The 19133-nt window shown below is 40.3% G+C and overlaps 1 long non-coding RNA gene and 1 pseudogene across 2 annotated transcripts; one reads left to right on the top strand and one right to left on the bottom strand.

Moving 5' to 3' along the window:
- The first annotated feature begins 4241 nt into the window (after positions 1-4241).
- On the top strand, positions 4242-5346 carry LOC148880793 (rust resistance kinase Lr10-like; annotated as a pseudogene).
- Positions 5347-17067: 11721 nt separating this feature from the next.
- On the bottom strand, positions 17068-18842 carry LOC148880792 (uncharacterized). Of its 2 annotated transcripts, none has more exons than XR_016104657.1 (4): positions 18542-18842; positions 18288-18352; positions 17906-18129; positions 17068-17804 (listed from the first exon to the last, which is right to left on the bottom strand). It is a non-coding gene; the product is annotated as an uncharacterized LOC148880792 (long non-coding RNA). The 2 variants fall into 2 exon arrangements; XR_016104656.1 differs by having other exon boundaries at positions 17068-17620.
- Positions 18843-19133: the final 291 nt, after the last annotated feature.

The following is a 19133-nucleotide window of genomic DNA, read 5'->3' as shown; positions in this document are numbered from 1 at the left end:
TAGATCACTATGTCTCGAGATTAGCTCGTGAGCAAGTAAGAGTGCAAGTTCAGATCTAATTCGAGCGAGAGTCTGACTCTCCGCTTTGAGGGCTTTTATAGGGGTGTCCGTGTCAAATCAGGCGTAACCGCCACTGAGCTCTTGTCGCAACCGTTACCTGCCAGGGCTGCGCAGGTGATCGTTACAACGTACTGCCTGTTCGGCTGAGTGACATGTCTCCGAAGGGACAAGCATGCCACCATCTGTCGAGAGACATGGGGCAGACTGTCAATTGAGCAGGGACTACGCCGTCGGTCAAGAGATGTGGCACAGTCTGACGAGTACGGTCTTGTCAGATGGAAGCTTCCTGAGAGTGTCGCATCACAGTCGCAAGTTACTTCGTAGTGGGCTATCCTTGCCGTGCGCTACTTTGTAGCAAGCTCTTAGGGGTACTTCGAGGTGACCCTCATCAAGGTTGGTCTTTGGGGTAGCTCTTCTGCCCAGGTGCTAGAGCGAGCTAGTTTCCCTAGCTCGCGAGCTGAAATAATCTTGGAGTATTCCCTTCTCAGTAGCTCGGGGAATCTGGAGCTCGCATTGTAGCGAGCTCCCCTTATAGAGAGCTATGACGTAGCGAGCTGTTCTACAGACTCATTACTCGGTCGCGGTCAAGCCAGGCTGCTGAGCTGTTGCTCGTGCTGAGTCAGGTCCACGTGTCATCATTTCAGTAGGTCGGGTCAAATCATCCTCTATCATTATATAATATATTAATAAAATAATTTTTTTTTTAATTTTGTTATACTAATTTATTTAATTATTGTATATATAAGCAATTGTATATACAAAATTCATATAAAATTAAAATTTTTAAGTTTTTTGTCATTTTTTAAAATAAATAACATTGGCCCAACCCGACTGGGCCCAAGGCTCGATCCATGGGCTAGCTCGACTCGCAGAACGGCATGGGCCTGCACAGGCCTGGGTTGTGGGTCGTATTGTGCTAACCCCCAAATTTTTCACCGAGGAAGGTGACACGGCCCATGACAGCCCGCGGGCCACCCACTATACACCTCTAGTGTCTCTTATTTTAACATTCATGAAAGTTAACTCGTTAGAAGTTCATGTTCCATTCAAAGAGATTTTGTTTTGAACTTTTAATAGTTCATTCCCCCTTAGAGTTGTTTTATTATTCTTCAAATGTATTTACCCCCCGTAAACACCATTCTTAGTGAATTCCCCAGCCCCGCAAATGTTTTGGCCTTTTTAGAGCTTAGTATCTCTCGATTTGTTTTATTGGTTTTCCAAATGTGTTTATGCACCCCTTATAAATACCATCCCCTCATGAATTGGGAATGAATCTTTTCCCCCCTTACATTGACCGGAACTCTACCGCCTCTCACACACTCTCCCTTACCTGAAATGCCTCTCCCCATCCGGGGCAGACTACGTCCTCAGGGAGATCCACGAAGGTATCTGTTGAGACCATCCCGATGCACGCACAATGGCACACAAGGCACTCTGGCAAGTTTATTTCTAACCGACGATGAAGCAAGATGCAACCCAGTTAGTTCAAAAATGCGGCATTTGTCAACGACACTCCAATCTCCATCACTAGACTGCAGTCCCCTGAAGCCGATCACCAGCCCAAGGCCATTCGCACAATGGGGAATGGACATCCTCGGCCCCTTCCCCGCTGTGGTTACTCAAGAAAATTCCTCTTGGTGATGGTAGACTACTTCCCCAAATGGGTGGAAGCCGAAGCTCTAGCACGCATCACCGCGCACAATGCCTAGAACTTTTTCTGGAAAAGTATTGTCTACTGATTCGGCATTCTGTGCATCCTCATTACAGACAACGGGACATAATTCACTGACTGAAAGTTCGAGGCCCTCTACTCTGACCTGAAGATCGACCATTGGACCACCGCTATACACCGACCCCAAGGCAATGGGCAGACCGAGGTAACCAACCGAAACTTATTACACAGCCTGAAGACTCGGTTAGACCAGGCCAAGGGGAGGTGGGTCGAGGAACTACCAAGCATACTCTAGGCATATAGGACTACTCCACTTACAACCACCAGTGAGACACCCGTTAGTCTGACCTACGAAGCTGAAGCTATGGTACCTATAGAGATTGGTGCTCCAACCCTCTGGACCGACCTCGATGCAGAGTTAGACCTAATCAAGGAAGCCCGGGACTGAGCATATGTCAAGATGGTAGCATAGCATGCAATACAAGTTCAACAATGGAGGCTGAATTCAATGCACTAGAATTGGCGGGGTCCGAGGTAGAGTGGCTAAGGAACTTGCTGGCAGATATACCACTTTGGTCATGTCCGTTTCTGTCCATATCTCTCAATTGTGATAGCCAAGCAGGAATAGCCAAAGACAAGAACCAGACGTTCAACGGTAAAAGAAGGCACATCCGCTTAAGGCATAACCTGGTAAGACAATACCTCAGCGAATGTACAATCACTCTAGATTTTGTAAGGTCTAAAAAGAACCTTGCAAATTCGTTAACCAAACCACAGATTTCTAAGGTGGTTTATGAGGCATCGGTAGGAATGGGGCTGAAGCCCATTACAAAGTCATTAGTAATGGACACCCAACCTATGTGAAAGAAGATCCTTGGAATTAGGTTGAATGGGTAAAAACGAGTCACTAGATGACTTGGGAAAGCACTATTAGTTTGTGTCTCATTTCAGATGCCGAGGTAAGATAGTGCTCACTGTAGTTTGAGGAGATTGAACATGAGGCTCTTAACTAGTTAGGAATAGTGTGTGTAGTGCACACTAATAACTGACCTAAGTGAGTATGAAGTGTGGCCACTTCTAAGAGAGATGTAGGGCTGACTCTCTAAACACTCATTATTCCAAGAGGGGAACAAGGACGAAATGTTCCAAAACAAAAGAATCACTAAAGAACTGGTGAGTTGAGTTGGTTGGCCGGTTAGCTAGTTACAACAAAGAGGAAAGGTTGAAGGAGTCTGACTCCACCCGTACTTTGTAACATAGCCTGTCATACTTAAGTGTTGATTGAAGTCCAAAAGACATCACCATGAATACTTTTCTCATTGCATTGCTCAGATTGTTCGATCTTCTTGTAACTTTGAATCTTGTGGGGGATTGTTGGGGGAAGATTTAAATTTTCAAGAATCTCTCTCCTCCCTCTTGCTTTTTGTCTTTTTCTCTTTCCACCCTTGAGTATATGGTAAAACTCATTGTCCCACATTGCTTGGAAAAGGAGTGGAGGTTGAGTATACTTGTAGCTTTGCTCTCTCTATGGGTAGGGAGGGACCCATAAGAGGAGAGCACTATAGATATTCCATGCATGTGAGGGGGGTGGAGGTTGGGGGTGCTTTTCACACTTACGCACCCACGCGTGTGTGCGTGCGTGTACGTGTGCGTGTAATCACTGGATCATTTTGTTTTAACCAAATTACACCCCTTTAATTTAAAATGTGTCTCTTCAATTTTGAATTTAATTTTTAAATCAAAATGTTTTCTCCTGTTCGTGTCTCTTCTTCCTCCTTGTTCCTCTTTGAACAGGTGCACTGTTCTGAAGAGGCTCCTGTCTGAAAGGACACATCTATGTTCATTCGGGTCTAAGAGCACTCTATAAGAAGAGTGTTGGCCGACCTAGTTAACACACACCATTTTTTGGCATTCTTCTCTATCTTCCTTGTGAAATCTGAGCATCAATCTTCTATGTTCGCGGAGGTCTAGTAAGCGAGTGCACGCCTACCAGAAGCCTGTGGATTGTCTTATCTTAGCGACTGATTTGCGATCACCTGGCTGCACCTTAGGGGGCAAATGTAATTTTAAGGAGAGTGGCCAAGTGTCATGACTCAGCGCCCTCCTTCTTCCTGTAATTCCCGGTTTTGATATTCTGCAACTTCACATCACTGCAACTTCAATTTAGAAAACGATTACCGATAAGCTCCATTTTGTCTCTTTATTATTTTTACAACACTACGCAAGAACAGATAAATGCTACAACTCCTTCAAATAATTTTTGCATCTTCTTTATGGTATCAATAGTGTTTGGAAAACTGTTCCAAGAATGGTCGGTTGAACTGTATAAAACTGAAATCAACCTCTTTCTGGTTCCGTGTCAAATTGAGCAATGCTAATAAGCATAAGATGTGACAGATGCTTTGTTATATATACTATGTGTTCAATTCAATCTCATACTGGCACTTTCATAAGAGTAGAGTAGTTTAGATTTATTTGGTTTAGGTTTTAGGTTGTAAGGTTCTAACAGTTATGTTATGGAAACCATACTAATAATTTATGTAGGATTATTTATAGCAGCATGCGTGGTTGTATATTTCCTGGTGGTGCTTTTGATTCGGAAACTACGACAGAGTGGATGATAACATTGAAGACTTTCTACAGAACCACAACTCTCAAGCCAATCAGGTACTCTTATCAAGCACTAAGAAGATGACAAGGGGGTTCAAGGACAAGTTGGGCCAAGGAGGCTATGGTTCGGTATTTAAAGGAAAGCTGCTTCCAACTGGCCATCCTGTAGCAATAAAGATATTAGGTCAATAAAGGGAAATGGCCAAGAATTCATCAATGAAGTTGCCACCATCGGAAGGATTCATCATGTCAATGTTGTGCAACTCATTGGGTTCTGTTCACAGGGTTCAAAAAGGGCTCTTGTCTATGATTTCATGCCTAATGGTTCTTTAGAGAAATACATCTTTTCTCCACAAGGAAACAGTACCCCTCTGATCAGTTGGAAGCAAATGTATGACATCGCCTGGGGGAATAGCTCGTGGCATTGCATATCTACATCAAGGATGTGATATACAGATTTTACATTTTGATATCAAGCCCCACAATATTCTTCTTGATAAAAACTTTGTTCCAAAGATATCAGACTTTGGGCTTCCAAAGTTCTATTCAACAGATGAAAGTATTGTGAGCCTAACAGCAGCACGTGGAACAATGGGATATATAGCTCCAGAATTGTTCTATAAAAACATAGGTGGTGTCTCATACAAGGCTGATGATTATAGCTTTGGAATGCTATTGATGAAAATCGTAGGAAGAAGAAAGAACATAAATGCATTTGCAGAGCATTCAAGTCAAATTTACTTCCCCTCTTGGATCTATGATCAATTCAACCAAGGAAAAGACATGCGAGTAGGAGCAATCACGGAAGAGGAAAAACAAATAGCAAAGAAGTTGGTTATGGTTGCACTATGGTGCATACAGATGAATCCTATAGGTTGCCCTTCCATGAACAGAGTTGTGGAGATGTTGGAAAGCAGCATTGAACTCTACAGATTCCACCAAAACCTTTTCTAAATCCACAAGGGTTTCCAGATGATGATCTTGTAGTAACACACAACCCATAGAATCATCCACAAGGCTTGCCATGTGATTTTATTGGGCCAATTTCAATTGCCATGGATGTACATTTGAATTGATTATTATGTTCTATAATTGTATTGTGAATGTATTTCTCAACTTTATTATATTAGAGGTAATTAATAAAATTATCTAAAAATTTTACATCCCAATGGTTTTGTGCTTTCCTGGCACATTGACAATAATGGTCTACATTTTCTTCTGTTGCAGATTTTGCATTCTCAGTTTAAGTCTGACCTCTATTATCTTGGATGCTATTGTTTGGTAGCTTCACATGACCTTCAAGCATGCTTTTATTTGCAAAAGAAAGAGGGAAAAAATTAGAGTTTTGACTGCATCTGTTTCAAGAGTAATTGGAACTCTAGAAGAAGATGAATTTTGTCTGGATGATGTCGAGAACCCTGTTTTCATATAAGAATTTAGCAAAGAGACTGCTCATTGTTATTTCTTTAATCTTCCTTTTTCGGGTCAAAGTTCCTAGTTGTTTTTTATTAAGAAGGAAGGCACATAGCTGCATGAAAGGAATGAAAAGAAACAGACTACAGCCAGGGTTTGACAGGCCAAATTTCAGATGGAGTTGCTTTACATGTAAGGTTCAAAATATCATTACGTATCGACCCGTATTAGTCGATACGTATCATATCGGGGCCTTCCCGATACAGCAACCTTACAGGGGTTGTATCGGGTCAGGCCATGGTTCAAAGAATAGCCAGGACTTAAACCGACCCCTCTGAACCGGTTTTAAAAAAAATAAATAAAACATAAAAAAAGCACCGATACAGGCCGATACGCCTGGCCTGTATCGATATTTAGAACCTTGTTTACATGAACAAACAATCTTAAAATACAAATGGTTTAACTTGGAATATTTGCAACTCTCGTGGGAATGTGAAAATAGACATGATTCTGTTCTAAATTTGACCAGGAGGTAAAAGGTATATGAGAAATCAAGATCTCAATCATGAAGTAGAGTGAAAATGTGAAAACAAATCCTTTTCCCATTCTGGTTTCTAGTTAACAGAAGATGTAGAGGCACTGAATTAGGACAGATAGGAACGAAACGAGGGCAACAACACTGCCTCCATGTTGCTTAACATTTCCAGGTTTTCATAGGCTTGACCCACGTATATCTTATTGTTTCTCTGTAAGTTGAAATTTCTATCTCGTTGCATATATGTGACGTATTGATGTCTTTTTCTTGACCCAAGTGCGGTCTTCATTCTTTCTTCGAACCCGATAAAATTTAACCCGGCCATTATAGATCTCATATTAGAAGAAGAGCTCCATGAAATGCACGGGCTGATTTTAAAAGATGGCCATATTTTACAGGGGAGTGAATAGCTTATATATATGTTTCATTTATTTTTTAAACCAAAAACCATAAAATCCTAAGGGGGACAGAGACATCTGCATTTTAGAATATGGTAATTGATGTAACGTTTTCTGGTCACATATCAATTTTTGATTAAGTACCTCGTCAGCTCGTCTGCTCCCAAGTGGCCTATGACTCAGGGGTTGAAGTGGAGCTCCCTAGCGTAGCGCAACCCAGCTGCTCCCTGCTAGAGATGATCTGGCTGCCAGCAATGACGAGAATTGGGGTTCCTGAAAGAGATGAGTCAGAGATCCCGGGGGTGTCTACCCAGCGAGGTCACTCCGATGGCCAAGTCAGCACTTAGTAGCGAGCTGAAAATGATATTAAAGAATGAGAGAGCTAGAGAGCAGGGGCTACCATCTCTTCCTCGTGGGTTTGGTGGAGTAGATCCTGGATTTCCGCTGTGATGGGACCTGCTTTCGTGTTAGGTGGGGATAAAGCCACCAACCGGTAAGGTGGCCCATTTCCACCTAAATCGGGGAGTGGGTGAGCTAATATAGCCGTTACAAATCACAATCCCGTAAAATGTGGGGTACGGTGGTGAGCTCCTAGGAATTATCACGCGGTGGTCGAGCTGCCTGTGAGGTGTTGCATGATGGCGAGCTGCCTGTAAGTGCTGCATGATGGCGAGCTACCTGTGGCGAGCTGCTTGTGAAGTGTTGCATGATGGCGGGTTGCCTAGTGGTGAGCTACCTGTGAGGTGTTGCATGATGGCGAGCTGCCTAGTGGCGAGCTGCCTATGAGGTGTTGCATGATGGCGAGCTGCCTGTGGCGATCTGCATGTGAAGTGTTGCATGATGGTGAGTTGCCTGTTGCATGGTGGTGAGCTGCCTGTTGCATGGTGGCGAGCTGCCTGTTGCATGGTGGCGAGCTGCCTATGAAGTGTTGCATGATGGCGAGCTGCTTGTGAGGTGTTGCATGATGGCGAGCTGCCTGTGAAGTATTGCATGATGGCGAGCTGCCTGTGGCGAGCTGCCTGTAAGTGTTGCATGATGGCGAGCTGCCTGCAAGTGCTGCATGATGGTGAGCTGCCTGTGAAGTGTTGCATTCAAATAATACAAATAAAAAATAATAAATTATTAATTATTAATTAATAAATGAAACGATTAAAATTAAAAAAATAATTAATGACTATAAAATATTAAAATAATTAATAATTACTAGTTAATAATTTACACAAATAAAAATGAAAATAATTTTTAAAAATTAATAAAATAAATAAAAATTACTAGTTAATAAAAATAATTAATAAATAATAAATAACACAAGTAAATTTAATAATAAATAATTAATGTTTAATAAAAAAATAAAATAATGAATAAAAAATTAAGGTAAAAGACAGGGAGAGAGAGGGAAGGGAGGGAGGGAGAAGAGAGAGCAAGAGAGAGAGCCACCACTGCAACTTGTAGTGGTGGTGGCAATGGTGGGAAGACCGGGGAGGGAGGGAGGGAGGAGAGAGAGAGCGAGAGCGAGAGAGAGAGAAGACAGGGAGGAGAGAGAGCAGCCACTATAACTTGTAGCGGTAGTGGCGGTGGTGGGAAGACAGGGGATGGAGGCAGAAAGAGAGAGTGAGAGTGGGAAGACAGTGGGAGAGAGAGAGAGAGCCGCCGCTACAACTTTCAACGACGGTTGTGGGAAGACATGGTGAAGAGAGAGAGAGAGAGAGAACGAGAGAACTATCATGGCGATGGTTCTTCTCTCTCGCTCTCACTCTCTTACAGCGGCGGTGGCGGAAGACAAGGCAGAGAAGAACCACTTGCAGCGGCGGTGGCGGCCAAAAGATAGGGCGGAGAGAGAGAGATAGAGAGCGACAGAGGACCACTATTGTAAGTTGCAGCGTCGGTGATGGAAGACAGGGCAGAGAGAGAAGAACTAAAGGGATGAGATATCCATCGTATAGACGCCCGAATCTTGCAGAATAGAATGGGCGAATTTCAAAAATTTCTCTCCTCCCTACTGGGAATCGTATTCCCTATTTTAGAAAAATTATATTTTTCAATGATCAATCTTGAGCCAAGAACCGAACCAGATTTGAACAAAAGCTGTAGGAGAGGGATATATCTGATATGGAGAAATAGTATCTCTCAATGGAGGTGTTCACGCTCAAGGAAGGAACAAAAAACTGCTCCCACTGAAGATGGCGCAGTGCAGGATGGAGCAGAATCAGCAACGTTCTTCAAAAGAACTAGATCCTTCGCAAGAATCAGCTGAATGGCACATGAGCACTACTTCAAATCAGTCCTTCCACAAAGAACTAATATCAAGATCTGATCTTGATCACTTCCACTGAGAACAGGAGATCGAACTGGCAGATATGGCGGCGGCAGGAAGGAGGCGACAAGAGAGATTTAGCGTAGTAAAGCTGAATTCTCTCTTCTGTCATTTCAGCTTTGAAGATAGGATGTGAAGTGTGTCAAAAGGCTGCTGCCCCCTCCTCCTTTTATAACCTTAAAGGGATCAGCTCCTAATCCCATTAGGAGTTGCTGATCCAAGTCATATTTGGATCAGAATTCCCTTTAAGTGATAAGGGTGAACCATTATCTTATCTGCAGATTAGATCAGCCTTGTACTAATCTTATTAAGAGGTCTCCAGATCTGAATCACATTTAGATCTGGACTCTCTGAGTGGATAGGGTTATGACCCGATCCTATCTGTTAATCCAATCTCAGAATTCGCCCCTTATTTAACTGATCAAATCAACCCAGTTCGAAATGGGCTTTAGGCCCAATAAGGTTATGTGCTCACTTAGCCTTCCAAACTACTGCCCGGTTGGGCTTCCTTGTATAGCGTGGGACCCAAACATTGATCTACACGTCAGCCACATGGGTTCAGCCCAGCCTTTGTTACAAGGCCTAGCCGAATACACTGTTATGGACAGTGCACCCCGTGAAACCCATCACATGGGCTCTATGGGCCCAACACTTACCCTAAGTGGTCCTTGGGCCAAGCCACCTTGTAACACCCAGGGACTGTGGGCAGATGCAAGATTAGCCCATCAGGTTTTACCCTCAATGGTCTTACACTTAACCTCTCACTCCATAATGATCAAACACTACCCGACAAGAGAGGACCTCTCCCTCGGCTGCAAGGAACAGTGCTGCACCCTCAACTCACATGGATCCCGGGAATTAAAACATTTTGCAAACAATTAGAAACCGTAATATATATATACTTTTATATCTCATATAAAATATATTTTGCAAAACAAATCTCAACGATTGAAATCGGTTGCTGGCAGTCTTGGTTTCCATCAGAGAGTGCATCCCCGATCATTACCTTTGTCTGACAAAGGGGCTGATCCTGTCACTATGATCACTCCCTCAGATGAATTCTCAGACTGTCCCAACATACCCAGGTTTTGACCCCCACTAAGGATCTCACTGATTGGCATATCAAAGACAGCCCAATCCGACACCTAGTGTAGTATCATAATCAAGTCTAGGGGTCAGGTGTAACTTTCCAATTTTGCCCATCAATCTCCAAGGTCCAGAGCAATACTGGAAATTTAGTCCGGTTCAAAGATTCAATTAATCCTACACTGCATGTGCCTTGGGTCTCACCCTGGCGGCTGAGACAGGCCACCCCAACATTTGGCAGAACACTAGTGTCACCCTTGGCAGGATAAATCTCCCCCGACTTATCGAACGGTTGTGAACATTCTAAACTCACATGAGTCTCATAAGTGTCCAGTTTAAGGGTATTATACAGAAACACACCACGGGAACATGAATCAAATATGTATTTTATTCATTTACAATAAATTCATAATGTACATCATTCTGATTGGAGCTAAGGGTATACAATTGTCTAACAAGAACCACCGCTGTGGTGGCGGAAGATAGGGCAGAGGGAGAGCGAGAGCGAGAGCGAGAGAGAAGAACCACGGTGGCGGGAATACCGGAGAGAGAGACAGAGAGAGTGCAGTGGCGGTGGTGGTGGTAGAGCTTCATTAGTTCGCAGTGAGGATTCGATTTGATTTACATGAAGGAAAAAAATATGTAATATTAAATTTTTTTTAGGGTATTTATGTCTTTTATGCACCTCTCAATTATGTCTGAACGCATAAGTGTTAGGCTATTGACTTAAAATTTCAAATCTGAAAAAATATTTCAAATCGATTTTCAGACGCAACACCAAATGAGTCTTTCTTTTCAGACACCAAACCTCTGAAAAGTGTTATCAAATGAGGCCCAAATCTAGGTTTTCTAGGAAAAAGGATGTGTTGGGGTATTTTGGGTATTGTGAGGATTTTCAAGGATAAAATGGTCTAAATAAAGTAAATCTGGGGTTTTCAAAAGATGTATGGGGGGTGTGTTGCTTATTTTAAAGTTTTGGAGGGGGTTCTAATAAAAGTTGTAACAAAGGAATATTTTGATCCAAGGGTAAGCAACTTTTGGGTGATTAGGATTTACTTAAGGAGGGCTACTATGTTGATGTTATATCATGAGAGAGTTGTGCAAACAAATAACAACTTGTGAAATAAAATCTTGCTTAGTTTGAGGGCTATGAATGGAGTTTTTAGGTGAAACTTGGTTGGGTGGGGTTTTTGAGGGTTTTGGACTCATTGGAGCGGTCAAATGGGTCTAAAGAGGTCTGTATCTAGGGGATTTAGGAGATCATGGTCTTAAACAATGAAGATTGCTGAAAAGGAATCCTGCTTCAATCAAGGGGCAAATGATGGAGCACTAAAATGAAATTTGACAAGTAAGGATCTTAGGGTACCTAGAGTCTTTAGGAGGTGTCGAATTAGTCTTGTGAAGTGTCTGAACAGGGATTTACAAGTTACAAGGGGGAAATATCCACTTTTGGGTGCTGACATTGTCCTTGCCCCAAACCCACCTTATTATCACTAAGTTGATGTTGTGATAATGTCTGCCCCCATTAATCAAAGGTCCTAATCCACCACTAGTTTGAAATTCCAAAACTCAAGTTTGGTCATTTAGCCTTCTATCAGTTAAATTGATATAAAAAATTAAAACACTTAATATCAGTTTAAGATATTTAGACATTTCAAAATTTCAAAAATACCTTTTGTATAACTTTAATTTAAGACTATTTTGCCCTTTCCTTCATCGAGTCTCTAAAACCCTAATTCTTAACCTTTCCACATGCAAAAGCCACAGTCGGATTTTAAAAGACTAGAGTGAACTGTCAAAGCTTTTTTTTTTAATAAGGGCTCGCTTAGAAGTGTTGCACTTAAGTGACTTATTAACATAATATCTGCTCAACATGCCTTATCCGCTTCATCTTTCTTGGGTTTAGTGAGATAGTGCCTTATCTGCTTAAAAAAAGACAATTTTGAATCTAATTAAAGTGTATCTAATTAATACGTGGACTTAACCCACTTGTATTTTTATTGAAATTTTAGTTTTCTCACGCTCATTCGAAAAAGGATGGTTCAACTCCCTACTTGGAATGGACATGCCAGCAAATTTACTCCGATCACTCCTGCCTGTCAGAATTGGGCCAACGTTCAACCACCTTGGTGCCCTCGCTTGAATTACAAGCTTGTGCTACCAAGCTCGGCCGAAACTCTTCTCAACATGGACGAGCAGGGTCCTAAAGAAGCGAATGTAACCAAATGAAGATTCTTATATGAAATGTTAGAGGGGCTGGAAGAATCCAGTTGAGAAGACAAGTTGCTGAATTATGTAGGCTGTACAAGCCAAGTGTTTGTTGCTTTATGGAAACAAGGGTTAATCCAACTAGAGCAAAAAATATTGTGTCAACTTTAAATTTTGATAAATTCCATTTAGTTGACTCAATTGGCTTTTCAGGTGGTCTGTGGTTGTTATGGGATTCATCAGCTTGCTCTATTTATATTATTTTTTCAAATGATAGGATTATCCATGCATGCATTACTGATCTTAGCTCTAATAAAAGTAGGCTGAATACTTTTGTTTATGCTCCTCCTTGTAAAATTGATCAAATTAAAGTTTGGGACTAGATTAGAAACATTTCTGATTGTACTCATGGGGTGTGGTGTATTATATGGGAGATTTCAATGCCATGAGAAGAAGTGAGAATAAACAAGGAGGTTCGGTAGTTAAGCCTTACCAAACCAGAAATTTTAATCAATTAATAGATTATTGTAATCTTATTGAAGTAGAGATGGAGGGAGGCCAATTCACTTGGAAAAACAATAATACCAAAGAAAGAATTGACTGGGTCCTGTCAAATGCTGAATGGAGATGTGAGTTTAATAATTGTAGGTTCATTAATCTTCCTTTTATGGCATTAGACCATACCCCTATGATTCTTGATAATAATACTCAAATTTCGTATGGTCCTAGACCGTTCAGATTTGAAGCCATGTGGTGCCTTGATCCTAGTGTTGAAGAGGTTATAAAGAGGGCTTGGGATATCAACATTATTGGTTGTAGGACCTATCAATTTTGCAAGAAAAGAAATAATCTTGTTAAAGAACTCAAATTCTGGAGTAAGCATCATTTTGGGAATATCAGAAGGAGGAAGGAAGAGATTCTTTTGAAACTCCAGGTGATCCAAGAGCAGTTAGAGGATGACCCAAATAATAGAACACACATTAATGATGACATTGCCCTTCAAAAGCTTCTTAACAACACTCTTGCTAGAGAAGTTTATTGGGCCCAAAATTCTAGAGTTGATTGGATTAAACTTGGAGATAAAGATAATAAATTTTTTCACACCGCCACAACTATTCGAAGAATTAAAAAAAAATAAAAAAAAAATCAGAAATGACAATGGTATCTAGGTGGATGACATTGAAAATATCAAAGAAGTGTTTTGTAGTGGTTACGAGAAAAGGTTCAAGTCTGAGGGTATTTCAGAGGTTGATAATTTCATTTCAAACATAGGGGGTTGTGCAACAGAATCTTTGAATACTTCCCTATGTAAAGAAGTTACAAATGAAGAAATTCATAATACCCTTCTATCGATGAAGGATATGAAGGTCCTTGTTCCTAATGGACTTAATGTTTATTTTTTCAAAACGTTCAAGAATATTGTTGGAGATTTTATCTATAAGACAGTTAAAGCTTTTTCCCATTCTAGGAAAATGAATGTTGAGTTAAATAGAATGTTTATCACCCTTATCCCTAATTGTGATAACCCGAAGCGGATTAATGATTTTAGACCCATTAGCCCGTGTAATGTTATTTACAAGATCATTTCCAAAATTCTTGTTAACAGAATTAAGCTGTACCTAGATGACATTATTTCCCCATTTCAGAGTTCTTTCATTCCAAGTAGACAAATTATTGATAACATTCTCATTGCTCATGAAATGATGCATACTATGAAAAGAAAAGAGAGGCAAGCAAGGGATGGAATGCATCACTTCTGTTTCTTTTTAGATTCTCTTAAATGGATCTCCTACTCGTACCATTAGGGCCATTTGGGGTATTTGGCAGGGTGATCCCCTCTCCCCATATATTTTTGTCCTTTGTGCTGAAGCCCTTGCAAATAATTTTTATAAAGAGGCGTTGAGTGGAACAAATGATATTGGCTATAAAGCCTTTAAGGGAGGTCCGAAAATTCCAATTCTTCAGTTTACGAATGACTATATCATTTTTACTAAAACCTCTATTAATGCTTGTATTAAAATCAATGAGATCTTGGATATATTTGCAAAAGCATCTGGTCAATTGCCCAATTATTTTAGATTGACCTTTTCCTTTTCCAAAAACATCCCCAATAGGCATCAGAAAATTATGGCCGGAATTCTTAAAATCCCAATTGGGAATAGGAATAGAACCTATCTTGGTACTCTCATTGTTGAGGGTAGAGTGACAAAAAATACTTTGAAACTCTTGAAAGAAAAAATGAATAACAAACTGGTAGATTGGAAAAAAAATTCTCTGGGAAATTAACTTTAATTAATTCTTCTACCTCAATGGTTCCTCAATTTGTTATGCAAGCTTTTAAAATTCCAAGCAATGTGGTCCACTGATTTAGAAAAAGACTAAAGGGACTTTATTTTGTCGAGTACAAAGAGCCAAAACCCCATTCATCTTGTCAGGTGCAGCAGGGTTTGCTCTCCCAAAAAATGGGGTGGTTTAGGTGTGAGGAATCTTAAATGGATGAATAAGGCCCTTCTTGCTAAGTTGGGGTGGAAAATTTTAACTTGCCATGACAATCTTTGGGTCAAGATAGTGACTAATAAATACCTTAATAACAATAATTTCTGGGATGCAAGAAAAAAAAAAAAAGAATAGTTCTTCTTGGGCTTGGAGAGGCATCTTGTCTTTCAGAGAACTTATTAAAAGGGGTTCTATGTGGTGAATTGGCAATGGAAAAAAATGTAAATTTCTGGTTGGATTCATGGACTTGTAATGGTCCTCTAATTGAATTTAATAATAGGAGAGATTTGATTGATATGGATTTGACGGTTAGTTGGGTAATTGACCTTGAAAGGAGAGTGTGGAAAGAGGATTTTATTAGGTCTATTACCACTTACCAGGCTTGGCAGTGTATCCAGCCTATTTTTAATTCCCCATGGGGAGTATGAAGATGAAAGAGTTTGGAAATTCACCCCGGATGGTAACTTCTCAGTTAAAACAACTTATGAAGAGGAGTTCCGGTTTAATAGTGGTGAGTGTCTTACTACCAACTATCAAATTAATTTTTGGAAATTCATGTTCCCCCCAAAAATTAAAATCTTTCTCTATCTCTTATTAAATAATAGACTTCTCACGAAAAATAGTCTTATAGCCAAGGGTCTAAGAATTGACCCAGCTTGTGCCTTTTGTAGGGAGGTAGAGGACTTTGACCACTTGTTTATTGGATGTAAAAACTCTAAAAAAATTTGGAGCATTTTTTATGAGGAATTTCTAATTCCCATGAACTCTTTCTCGTCGGTCAGGCAGTGGTGGTCTTTATTTAACAAGCCAAATGGTTATTCTAGGGATAACTTCCTGAGAGAAAAATTTGCTTGTGTTTCTTGGTTCATCTGGAATAATAGAAATAATAAATGTTTTAATGGATGTTTCAGTAATGCAGAGAACATCATTGGCAGAGCTTTTGCTTACTGAAATGAAATTAAAGAAGCTTCTTCTTGCATGGGTAACACTAACAGTAAAAGTTTAAATCTTGTTAAGTGGAATAAACCCAAAACTGATTGTATCAAAATCAACTTTGATGCTTCATGTTTGATTAATGGCAACGGTGTCATTGGGTGTGTTGCTAGGAACCATCAAGGTTATGTCTTCGAGATCAAAGCGTTTGGGATTGGTATCACGATGATCAACCTTGCAGAAGGTTGGGTTGCATGGGAGGCTATCAACATCGCGATTAACTTCAAGGACCTACTAATCACCATTGAAGGAGACTCTAAATTGCTTATAGATTGTTTCAATGGTCGAATCTCACCCTCGTGGAGATTGATTAGTATCATTAGGGAGTATCGAAACCTTGTTGAGTTTTTTAACCTTAATATCATATTCAAGCATATGTATCGGGAAGCGGATTAGTTGGTTGATTGGTTAGCTTGTAAAGTTCTTAATAACCGAAAGGGTAGTAATGAGTTTAGGATCTGGTTTCAATTTTATTTGTAAAGCGGATGTAAGGGAAAGAGCTACCCTAGACTTGTGTAGCTCACCTTTTTCCATAAAAAATGAAAAAGAAATAAGATGGTTCTGATAAAGGAGTAGCCATATGATAAGTACAAGGAGGAATTAATAATTATGGGGTGGACTTTGACCCATTTGTCTTGAGGTATGAGTGAAGTTTATCTATGCTCATGTTCCAAAGATGGTTCCCAGCATTTTACTACTTGTGACCAATTATGTCATTTTCTAAGTCAGCCTTGAACTTGAAGCAAAGTATATATGAAAAGTCAGTCTTCAACGGCGGTTGATCAGCCATGGAATAGCTATTGAGAGGGAGGAATAATAGTAATAATATATAATTTGTGGACTTGACCCATCACTTTGACTATATATCTTCCACGTGTTTATGCCAAGGAAATTGTTTCCGGGCACATTATTAGTGAACATATGTAAGTCATTCTTAAGTCAGCCTTTGAAGATATCAGTCAATGCCAACACTCTAAAAAATTTTGGATATTATAATTCCAAGTGTGAATTTGTCTGACACTGGGTCTTTTGATGGGTTTAGGGCCCATTACGTATCACATATCTTACGCATGTTTCAAGGGGGGGACCGCTATTGAAGCCCTGTTTGTATCTAAGATTTTGAAGAGGGAAATTGGTTAATGGAATTGTAGTGACATCTGGGTAAGTGACAAATCGAACTGACGGTTAACTGAATCGGTAACTAGTTAATTGATTAGCTTTCGGTTCAGTTTTACTAAAACCAATAATACTGGTTCGATTTTAAAAATATGCTAAACTCTCGTTTTAAGAAGGTGGCACTTTTATCATAGGGAATAACCGGCTAATATCTCTGTTTGGATTAATGTATACAATTGATTATTGACTAACTGAATCGGTAACTAATTAGCGGCTATCTTTATTATTTTTGACAATTAACTAACTTTATCCTTATCGTTAATTGTCAAAAACTCGTTTACACGTAATGAATGACCTTTTTAAATTTAATTTTACCCTTATCGTCTTCTTCCTTTCAACAGCGGCAAAACCAAGCTGGTCCTTAACCAGTAGCGGCAAATGCCCCCTCCACCTCCAGCCCCTTCGTTCTCTTTCTCCCCTTTAGTGCAGCTTGTCTCACCACGCTGAAATGACCCTAGCCCATTGCAGTCACCGCCGCTTGTCTCACCGCCATCTGGCGAAGATGCAAGCGTCAATCGAGAAGATGCATATGGGACTCCCAGCGTTGACTTCTTCTATCCAAATGAAGAAGTTGCTTTGGATTTTGGCTGCTGCTTCGGCTCCCCTACGCTGGTGGTTTCCCCTTCAACGACACAGATCGTAGCTCCGGCATCACAATACTAGGGATAACAGATTCAAGTCAAATAAGAAGCAATTATTTATAAGAACCCGCTTCTAACAGAACTGATCCCATTTTGGATTCAACCCCTTATAAATCCTATAAGCTGAACCTCCGCCTACTAGAAACAGGACTAATCAACTTCATCCAAATTGCTTAATCAGAACAGAGAAGGCACGGGGAGCCTAAAAAGATCAAATGCACTACTTGGGAATTATTAATCCAACTCCAAACAATGAAAATAAGAGACGCAGGGAAGAAAAAATAAAAGATTAAAAAAGCGGACCTGGAAAGAATCCATCTCGGAACCGGCAGTCCATCTCGCACCTCCCGATCCTTCCCTCCTGATATGACGGAACCGATCTCCGGCTCGTTGCAGTGTCAACCCCTTGAGGCTTCTTTGTCCTGTTGAGTATCAACCGCCGAGTGCCACGTCTGCCGGCTGCCGCTGCGTCTTCTTTGCTGCTGAGGGCTTCTTCTTCTCTGTGCTTGACTTTATTTCGGTTTTAACTGAAATATCCAAAATAACAGGAAAAAAAATTCGATTCGATTTAATCGATTTTTACATATTTCGGTTTCGATTCGATTTGCCATTTTATTAAATCGGTTTTGAAAATTTCGGTTTTTTCAGTTCGAACCAAACACAAAAAAAAAAAACGAATGCTCACCCCTAATTGCTTTCCTACTTTTGTCGCCGCGGCCCAAAATCAATCATGACAACACACATCCTATCCTAAAATCAAGGATCAAACATCGAAACACTAGAACTAGTGAACAATCGCAATCTTAAGCCTTGTTAATTTCGTGAAGAAACAGAAACAAATCCTATTTCAAATTTCAATTAGGCCACACAACTCCCCTAAACAGATACAAAACCATTCACACCCCCAAAGAATTGCGAGATTACAGTTGAGAAACGTACCAGTTTGTTCAAACAACCGAATCGTCTATAATAAAACAAAAGAAATCAAATCGACATTCAGAAACCAGAGCAAGAATCGACAAAACAACAATTAGGAATGGAAGAATGCAAAAGAACGTTCTTCTAAAGCTCTGCTCTTCCTCCACATAACCAGAAAATCAGAAGCCCTAACTTTACGGACAATCTACGTATAATAAGCCAAGAATTTCTCCAGGTTAGAGATTATAAATAGGGAAAACTTTGTCATCACATTCAAGCGTCGATTTCAACTTTTACGGCATCGCATTCACTTTACATCACCGGCGTGAGGAACTGGTTTATTTGGAATTTGAGGTAGTAGAGTGGGTGAACAGTGGTTCCCACTTGCAAAGAAAGGATTAAGGCTGGGTCATTTTCGTCATTTCAAAAATTAATTCGTGCATTATTCCAAACCACAGGTGGGTAATTATGTCTTTTTGAATTCTGACCGACGGTAAATTAACATAGGATATTGGATTGTCGCAAATTGAAAATTAGGATATTAGGTTGTCGCGTTTTAAAAAAGTTTGAATACTAAATTAGCACTCGACAATTTTCCCTAAAAATAATTAAA

The sequence above is a fragment of the Nelumbo lutea genome, chromosome 1 (assembly GCF_056320005.1).
Source record: "Nelumbo lutea isolate HS-2025 chromosome 1, American lotus-T2T, whole genome shotgun sequence".
In the NCBI taxonomy this organism is placed as follows: Eukaryota; Viridiplantae; Streptophyta; class Magnoliopsida; order Proteales; family Nelumbonaceae; genus Nelumbo; species Nelumbo lutea.
The sequence above is the reverse complement of the archived record's forward strand: the minus strand, read 5'-3'. Positions and strand labels throughout refer to the sequence as shown.